This window comes from Schistocerca nitens, chromosome 5 (assembly GCF_023898315.1).
Source record: "Schistocerca nitens isolate TAMUIC-IGC-003100 chromosome 5, iqSchNite1.1, whole genome shotgun sequence".
Taxonomy (NCBI): domain Eukaryota; kingdom Metazoa; phylum Arthropoda; class Insecta; order Orthoptera; family Acrididae; genus Schistocerca; species Schistocerca nitens.
Window position 1 is genome coordinate 504,499,430 of NC_064618.1, and position 9,772 is coordinate 504,509,201.

Below are 9,772 nucleotides of genomic sequence, written 5' to 3' on the forward strand. Positions count from 1 at the left end.
TTTAATTTTCATGAGAGCGTCAAATTATGGTGAATGCGCAGGCAAGCACTTTATAATAGTCGAGTAAAAAAATTTTGTGCTATCCGCTTGCATCTGCAGAGTGCAAGAGTGAAAAGTTATTCCTTTTGTGAGTGTTTGTGTTTTATTATGACCAACTGACGCGAACAGACTCAAAAATTTAATACGGTGACGGCATGCTAAGCTAGGTTATCTTTCCTGCAGTGTCATTTTCGGCTCTTATCATTCTGAGTAGGAACATACAGAAATTATCTTATCGCAGAGTTCTATTGATATAACAGTAGATAGTTTTGTTTATTGATTTTTCTTCATGAGGAGGGGGGGGGGGGAGGGGGTCAGTGTTGAAAGTGAATAAAGCCGCTTTTCAGACCAAGGTTTTTAAAGTTTAACGAAAATTTTAGTTATATAAAACAGACGAAATGAATTATGTTTTTAAAAAATAAATTGGTGAAAAATTTTATGATTTTTAATTTTCTGCAGTTTGTTTTACACACTAGTAAGTGCGTAGTTAAAGATGATGACCGAGCGAGGTGGCGCAGTGGCTATCACACTGGACTCGCATTCGGGAGCCCGCATCTCGCGGTCGTGCGGTAGCGTTCTCGCTTCCCACGCCCGGGTTCCCGGGTTTGATTCCCGGCGGGGTCAGGGATTTTCTCTGCCTCGTGATGGCTGGGTGTTGTGTGCTGTCCTTAGGTTAGTTAGGTTTAAGTAGTTCTAAGTTCTAGGGGACTTATGACCACAGCAGTTGCGTCTCATAGTGCTCAGAGCCATTTGAACCATTCGCATTCGGGAGGACGACGGTTCAATTCCGCGTTCGGCCATCCTGATTAAGGTTTTCCGTGACTTTCCTCAATCGCTTCAGTCTAATGCCGGCATAGTTCCTTTGAAAGGGCACAGTCGACTTCCTTCCCTGTCCTTCCGTAATCCGGTGAGACCGATGACCTCGCTGTCTGGTCTCCTTCCTCCCCCTCCCCCCCCCCCCCCCCCCAAAAGCTGATGATGCTGATACTGCTGTGATCTAAAAGTGATCATCATGAACATGACAATTTTCTCGTACTACGAAGGAGAGGAAATGATGAGCACTACAGTAGGACCCAGTGGCACTGCAGGAAGCATTTAGCAGTTGTTGAGGGGGAGATTGGAGGAGGGAGAACGCGGAAGGATGGGGTGAGAAGAGAGGCTGCTGATACGGCCGGAAGGAAGGTTATATCTCGGGGTATACATTGTAGGGTAGTGGCAGTAACGGTAAAGAGGACGCAGCGCTCTGGGCACTGAATTCGTATACAGGGCAGATGAGATCAAATGTTCGTGCGACCATTCTGATTAAGAATATCTCCCGCTTCGCTAAATCAGCTCAGGAAAATCCCAGGATGATTTTGTTGAAAGGCTGCAGCCAGTTCCTGGACTGCTTTAACTCTAATGACTGCGACATTCGCTGGCAATTGAACTCTAACTTAGTTTCGATTCTTTACTAAAAGTTATACAGGTATTTAGCACAATATTCCCAGCAGATTTGGTCTCACGTTATTTATACTTCCTTTACGTTTGCCTGTGTTTTTCATATGTTGAAGCAAAAATCATTCAGCCACACAAACATGTAACAAGGGTCCTTTTTTTTTTTTTAAACTGAACCTTTATAAAAACTTGTCACACCAATGAATATGTAGATTATGCGTATCTTATCTGAAACTTCTTACCTTCTTCCAATTTGGTTCCTAAACATATGATTATCTGTTTCCATGCACGGCCATCTCCTACAACAGCTGTTGTGAATCAATTAATATCGTTTTTTTCCGTCTTAAAGCTTAGTGTAGTGAGCTAATGAGGGGAAAAACAGTAATAACTGATATATAATTATCGACGAAATGCCTATGCAACCATCATCATTATCATCAGCGAATGAAATTCTGTTTTGAGAATTCTACTTCTACTGAAGTAATTAATCAGTTCCAATGAGTCCTGAGAATACAGTTGACCATCTTAAAGAAAATAAAAAAAATATTTCTCCAGCTTATCTTTTCCGCAGCGAACCTTCCAGATTTCACAGCCTGCACGCATTCTACGCATTGTGGTGTCTAACGCAATTAGATATAGTGGTTTAGCTACATTCGAATCGTTTTACTACTGAAAGACAAAATTCTTTCAGGTAACAGATCTGTAATCATATTGGCTTAGTCGGACGCAATACTCGGTGGAGCATGTTTTGGTCTACTCTGTGCTGTCCTCCAGTGTAATTTTACGAGCCTGATTATAGTAGAACATTCATTTTCAATGTTTTCAATTGCTCTTTCCAAGAAGTTTCCACAGAGAGCAGTATTAGCTCTCAAAATTACAGCAGCAAATTCAAGTAAGATAGTCTTCGCTTTCTGGACGTAGGGTGTGCTGTCGCAGTGTATCACACAATATTAAAAAAAACTAAACTGCGCCCGAACAGGCCATGAAGGCCCAACGGTACCGACCGGCCGTCGTGTCATCCTCAGACCAAACGCGTCACTGGATGTGGAAATGTATGGGCACGTAGTCAGCATACCGCTCTCCAGGCCGTATGTCAGTTTACGAGCCCGGAGCCGCTGCTTCTCAGTCAAGTAGTTCCTCAGTTTGCCTCACAAGGGCTGAGTGCACCCCGCTTGTCTACAGCGCCCGGCACACCGGATGGTCACTCATCCTAATGCTAGCCCAGCCCGACAGCGCTTAACTTCGGTGATCTGACGGGAACCGGTGTTACCACTGCGGCGAGGCCATTGGCATCTCACAATATTCGATTGACACAAGTCATCAACAGACTTCGCTAACAATCAAAGAATATAATTCTGAGATTGCTATAGTGCATTTATTTATTTATCTTTATTAATGTTCCCTCAACTAGGTTAACTAATATGGACTGTATTACATTTCTGAAACAAATTGTAAAAACAAAGATGCATAAGTATTGTTATTTTTATAGCTATTAAAAGACGTACCTTTTTAGGGTGGGTATCACTTCCACGTACGTGCGGCACAAGCAAGCCATTAATGTTTATTTTTCCCTGTGCAGCAGGTCAGACATTGGAGTGTGGACCGTGGACGCAAAACGGTTAGTCTATATTGACAGGTGGTGCACTTACAGGTGCAGCTACGACCATGCAGAAAACATCAGTTCGTGAAGTTTGTGACGTGTTTGTCCGAACACGGTTCGATGCAGGGAAAAAATAACCAACACACTAACGTGTGTACGTATTAAAGTTACACATATAAAAAATCTGCACTTATACCCATTACACCTTGCGTTTTTTTTTTTTTTTTAAATTTAAAATGTATCAAAAAGTTTTTAAAATTGTGTAGATCGCAAATAATATACGATCGTAAAAACTGATAACTTGTTTCTGATGTTCAGACAACCATCTTCAGATTTGGAAATGATACCTTGTTTCTGTTGTTCATACAGTCATCTTCAGATCTGGAAGAACAATCGAAAACAGGTTAAACTTGACGAAATAATCTTCAAGCACATACACATTTGTGTAAGGTAACGTATAAAGGTTAAGACGTACCAGTCATGATAACGCATCATGCCAGCGTACGCAAGACGGACGGACTGCATCGTCTGTATAACTGTTATTATATAGACGCTGACATTCTTTACCGTGATTTCTGTGCCTTTACTTCTGCACTTTAACTTACTTAAAATGTGTATATGCTTGAAGATTATTTCTTTCAGTTTAAAATAAGGCCATTTTCTGTTCAAATGGCTCTAAGCTCTATGGGACTCAACATCCGATGTCATCAGTCCCCTAGACTTAGAACTACGTAAATCTAACTAACCTAAGGATAGCATACACATCCCTGCCTGAGGCAGGTTTCTAACTTGCGACAGCAGCAGCCTAGAACCGCTTGACCACAGCGGCCGGTCCATTTTCTGTTTTCTCTTGTTCTTTCAGATCTGAAAATGATTGTATGGTCAACCGAAACTAGCAATCAGATTTTTAAATTGTGTATTTTTTGTGATCTAGACAATTTAAAAAAGCTACAATACATTTAAAGAAAATTAAGAATTTTGAGACTGCTTTTCTGCTTTTCTCCATGTTAGGTACTACTATCTAATATGTTGCTGTGACCTGATTCCCTGTTGGGGCACGGCCATTTTGACCGTGTATGTAGCTCTACCATTGTTTCTTCCCACAAATATATGTATTTAGTTAACCATTACAATGATTACATCAATCCTCCATATAATACTGAAAACAAAATCTAATAATTATCTGAACTTGAGCATTACGTAAGGCTGCGCGACTTACGTCTCAGTTTCCACCACTTTCTGTTCAGCTAGTCTCCTTTCTGTAGGCCTCCGTAAACAGTTGCCTCCTAGACATGCTCCTTCTATGTACTTCGTGGGCCTCTCCTTCCTTCTCCCTTGTGGAGTTTATTTTCAAGTTCGCTTCGACCGCCCAACGTCATCTATCCTTTCTAGAGGGCCAAGTCGCAATAGCGGTTTTGTTTGTGTTACATGTATTATCGTCTTGGTGGCTCCTGTAATCTCTCTTATTGTATTGTTTTTCAAATTGCCCATCGACGAAAAACCCCATCTTTCTCTACAAAAATCAGTTTCCAGTTGCCAGTTTCTCACTGGATCTTATTCACCTCTCACGTTCCTGCACAGTGTGTAGCAATACTCTCAACAAGGGATTTAGATATGATCTGCTTCGTCGTTTTTGGTAGTCCAGAGAACAGAATTGTCCAACTATTCTTTTACCTTGGTTCATTTTGCTATTTACATCAATTGTGCTTTTCCTAATATTAATTAAAATAACAATAAAAAGGAAAAAATAATAAAATTAAGCAAAAACTAAAGAACAGTCATTCTAAAGTTAAATTTAGAGGTAAAATTTCCAGAAGTTTTGAGAGTAAAGCTTGAGTCAGAGAGGGACAGACTACACCAGCTGCTCTTCCATTGCGCTATGGAAAACATCATGAGGAAATAGTGAATGTCATTAGGACAAATTCAGATCAGGAGGAAATCAGATTAAGCTACGAAAGGAATAACTTAACGTAGACTGTCTAATTTGAGTAGGCGACCTCACTATTTTTTCAGACTAAATGCAAACAGATGATAGATAGGACTTCTGAAAGAACTATCTGAAAAAACAGGCTTACAAATCTCTTTAGAGAAAACCAAATTTATTACAAACATTAAAGTCGCTTCCAAATAATGAAATCTAAATATGGCAAAGTTGAGAGAACTAACAAATTCAAGTATATGGGAGAAGCAATTGAGTAAGAAGTTTTGGAGAAGGAAGTCTTAAAACCAAGAGTCAATAAGATGAAAACACCGTACTACCTCAATAAGAATGTATATAATAAGAAATGAGTATCCCTCAAGACTAAAGTTTGACACTACTCTACAGTAACTTACCCAGAAGCACATTATGCAGCAGAATGTTTAACTCTAAACAAAAAGGCGATGGTGGAATCACTGGGAAGTAGAAGAAAGAAAAATACTAAGGTCAGTTTTGGCACTAGTTAAAGGCCAAACACAATACAGGAGATATAATAGTGAACTTTATACACTATTAAGAACAGAAGAATAACTTTCCATAGCCTTATCTAAAGGACGAATCCCAAGAGACTGACTAAAAGGCTGCTCACTTATTTCGGTAGAGCACATGACGCAAAACAACTAGAACGGGTAAGGACCATCACCGGATTACTCGAAAAAATACTGAGGAACGACTGCCACTCAGAAATAAATCTCAAGATTCCAGAGGTTTCCATTAAAAACCAATAAGACTGGAGCCAGCTGGCAGAAGAAAGCAGGGAAAAACTTCGAGAAACGAGACAAACTTGGAAGAAATGAAAAGAGAACCACACGAAATACTTAATGCATACCGGCTTATACGTAAAAAAGGAAAAGCGGAATCTGAGAGGTTAAATGAAAACAGAATAGAAAAGAAAGAAACAGTAACAAGAAGAGATTTGTAATTATTCTAAACAATTGTGCAAGTGGTCACAATTATTATGCAAGTTTTGAAGTTTTCTGAAGAAATTTTGATGGCCAGGGTCTTTTTTGTCCAATTTCCTTCTCGCACTAGCTTCGCGATCCTCATGGATCCGAAAACAAGTGGTTGGTTTACTGGAGTATTTCTCAATTTCTGTCCAGAACTTTCTGAAAGCGGCCGGACAACAAACAGGATTTCAACTATTGCCTTCTGGGTGGGCCTCACTGCCTCAGTATATTTGGAAAATGACATGATTTCGCCAGGCTGTGTTTTGAATTACTTTACTTACACTCCTAGTTTCAGATACTGTCCATTTTCAAGTGTGTCTAAAAACATACAGCACATCATAACAAAAAATATAAAATAGAAAAAAATAGAAAAAATGGAAAAAGAGAGCAAATACATGAAAATTATATTACATTGAATACAGCATTAATTAAACATAATGTTTACCTATAGTAACAGATGTGGACACGGATGTGGACGAATAGCTACACACACACGCACTAGACACATACTGTGCAGTATGTACATATAGATCATGTACAGCACTACGTCCATTTTGACGTCTTAATACTATTTGATTTACCTTCGACCCATTGTTATTTTACCTTAATTATTTCCTGTATGGACATCGGTTATCTATGAAGCCTGATAAGTTTGTTTTTCCTGCGCTTGATTTCTGATGTCCGTTTCGTGTTTTCATATGCTGTGGTTGTGAACGATTGGTCTAATTAAAAAAAAAGTCATAGGTAGCTTTTTCTTTATAGTTATTTCATCTCCCCCTCGCCCCATATGGGCGAGAGGGGGTGAGGGGCTTTCAGTGATACTGTCAACTAGTTCTGCAATGAACTGACAAGAATCTCCAAATGAGATGAAAAAATGCTAAACAGAAATGTGAGATATTTACAATGAATTTAAAATCATTTTTAAAGGTGAAAATAAAATGGCTGTTTTATATACAATAAACAAGGCCCCGGGAGTAGACAATATTCCATTAGAACTACTGACGGCCTTGGGAGAGCCAGTCCTGGCAAAACTCTACCATCTGGTGAGCAAAATGTATGAGACAGGTGAAATACCCTCAGACTTCAAGAATAATATAATAATTCCAATCCCAAAGAAAGCAGGAGTTGACAGATGTGAAAATTACCGAACTATCAATTTAATAAGTCACGGCTGCAAAATACTAACGCGAATTCTTTATAGACGAATGGAAAAACTGGTAGAAGCCGACCTTGGGGAAGATCAGTTTGGATTCCGTAGAAATATGGGGACACGTGAGGCAATACTGACCCTACGACTTATTTTCGAAGCTAAATTAAGAAAAGGCAAACCTACGTTTCTAGCATTTGTAGACTTAGAGAAAGCTTTTGACAATGTTGACTGGAATACTCTCTTTCAAATTCTGAAGGTGGCAGGAGTAAAATACAGGGAGCGAAAGGCTATTTACAATTTGTACAGAAACCAGATGGCAGTTATAAGAGTCGAGGGACATGAAAGGGAAGCAGTGGTTGGGAAGGGAGTGAGACAGGGTTGTAGCCTCTCTCCGATGTTATTCAATCTGTATATTGAGCAAGCAGTAAAGGAAACAAAAGAAAAATTCGGAGTAGGTATTAAAGTCCATGGAGAAGAAATAAAAACGTTGAGGTTCGCCGATGACATTGTAATTCTGTCAGAGACAGCAAAGGACTTGGAAGAGCAGTTGAACGGAATGGACATTGTCTTGAAAGGAGGATATAAGATGAATATCAACAAAAGCAAAACGAGAGTAATGGAATGTAGTCGAATTAAGTCGGGTGATGCTGAGGGAATTAGATTAGGAAATGAGACACTTAAAGCAGTAAAGGAGTTTTGCTATTTGGGGAGCAAAATAACTGATGATGGTCGAAGTAGAGAGGATATCAGATGTAGACTGGCAACGGCAAGGAAAGCGTTTCTGAAGAAGAGAAATTTGTTAACATCGGGTATAGATTTAAGTGTCAGGAAGTCGTTTCTGAAAGTATTTGTATGGAGTGTAGCCATATATGGATGTGAATCATGGACGATAAATAGTTTGGACAAGAAGAGAATAGAAGCTTTCGAAATGTGGTGCTACAGAAGAATGCTGAAGATTAGATGGGTAGATCACATAACGAATGATGAGGTACTGAATAGGATTGGGGAGAAGAGGAGTTTGTGGCACAACTTGACTAGAAGAAGGGATCGGTTGGTAGGACATGTTCTGAGGCATCAAGGGATCACAAATTTAGTATTGGAGGGCAGCGTGGAGGGTAAAAATTGTAGAGGGAGACCAAGATATGAATACACTAAGCAGATTCAGAAGAATGTAGGTTGCAGTAGGTACTGGGAGATGAAGAAGCTTGCACAGGATAGAGTAGCGAGGAGAGCTGCATCAAACCAGTCTCAGGACCGAACACCACAAAAACAACATGAATTCCTTCGCTTTTAGCTAAAAACAGTTTGAATAAAAGTTAAAAAAGACAGAAACACAATATGAGTACATTTAAAAACATTTTGAAAAACATGATGCAGAGCAGTGATGTTAAGAAGAAGCACTTCACTGGCACTAAAACTGGAAGGGCCTGCCCGGGGATAGGTATTCCGCTGTTGAAAGAAAAGGTTGGTTGTTGAGGAGGGTAGAAGAAGGGGGATGGCATGGGTACTGAATACCCGGTAGGAGACACACGCAGAGGGGCTGCGACACTAGGCTGTGAGCTGCGACGTCATTGTAAACCCTCTCGCCACGTCACACTGCATTGGAACTCATTGGCACACATGTTTAACTAATATACAGGTATGAATGTAATCGAGATTTTCCATTTTTTGTATATTTGCTTTTATTATTATTAAGCTTTATGTCAGTTAGATAACTTTTTATAAGGTCGGTGAAATGCTAGAGTAAAGCCTCCGAATGTTGTCAACCTCTTTCACCATCTCAGAGGGCACTGCTCTTTTCCTGGGAGAAGGACAAGAGATAACACTTTGTCGTGCGGGATTAGCCGAGCGGTGAAGGCGCTGCAGGCTGATCCCAGCGGAGGTTCGAGTCCTCCCTCGGGCATGGGTGTGTGTGTTTGTCCTTAGGATAATTTAGGTTAAGTAGTGTGTAAGCTTAGGGACTGATGACCTTAGCAGTTGAGTCTCACAAGAATTCACACACATTTGAAAATTTATAACACTTTATAAGAGAGGCATCGTAAAGTCGCAGCCTTTGCGGTATCTTCAGATGATCAGTTAGTACACTGTCCTTTCATAACCACTTGCTGTAGACAGAAAAAGAGCCCTGGAACTCATTTTGAAAACGTTTTACTTTTAATAACTCAGCGCTCCATCGAGAGAAACGGTCATGTAAATCTGCGTCCTTTTGCCTTACGTCTTTTATTTCTGTTGCATGATTTCTAACCGTTGCATTACCACGTATTGTCGCATTCGCAGCAATGTTTGTTTTCACGGTTCACGTTTTGTCTAGTGGCAAGTTCTTCAGTAGTTGGTAATAGATTTACCAGTAAAATCTCTTATACTTCTTTACAGTAGCTTCGTTTTTCTTCAAGTTTACAAGTGTTTAACTATACTCGTTTCGTCTCACCGTTTTTAGGAAATATATGAAACGTAATTCCTAACTTACTTAGGTGTCTATTGTGATTGGTACAACTGGCGATCGCGCACCAAGCTATTATTTTTCACTTAAAAACATACTCCTTCAATACACTGATAATTACAGTGTAACTCCGTACTCAATCTCCAGTCACTAATAAAAAATCAAACTTCCGTAAACCACCTTG

General features: G+C 39.8%; 1 pseudogene; it reads right to left on the reverse strand.

Annotated features, from left to right (window-relative positions):
- Positions 1-2,646: 2,646 nt before the first annotated feature.
- Positions 2,647-2,764, reverse strand: LOC126261499 (5S ribosomal RNA; annotated as a pseudogene).
- Between the last annotated feature and the right edge of the window lie 7,008 nt (positions 2,765-9,772).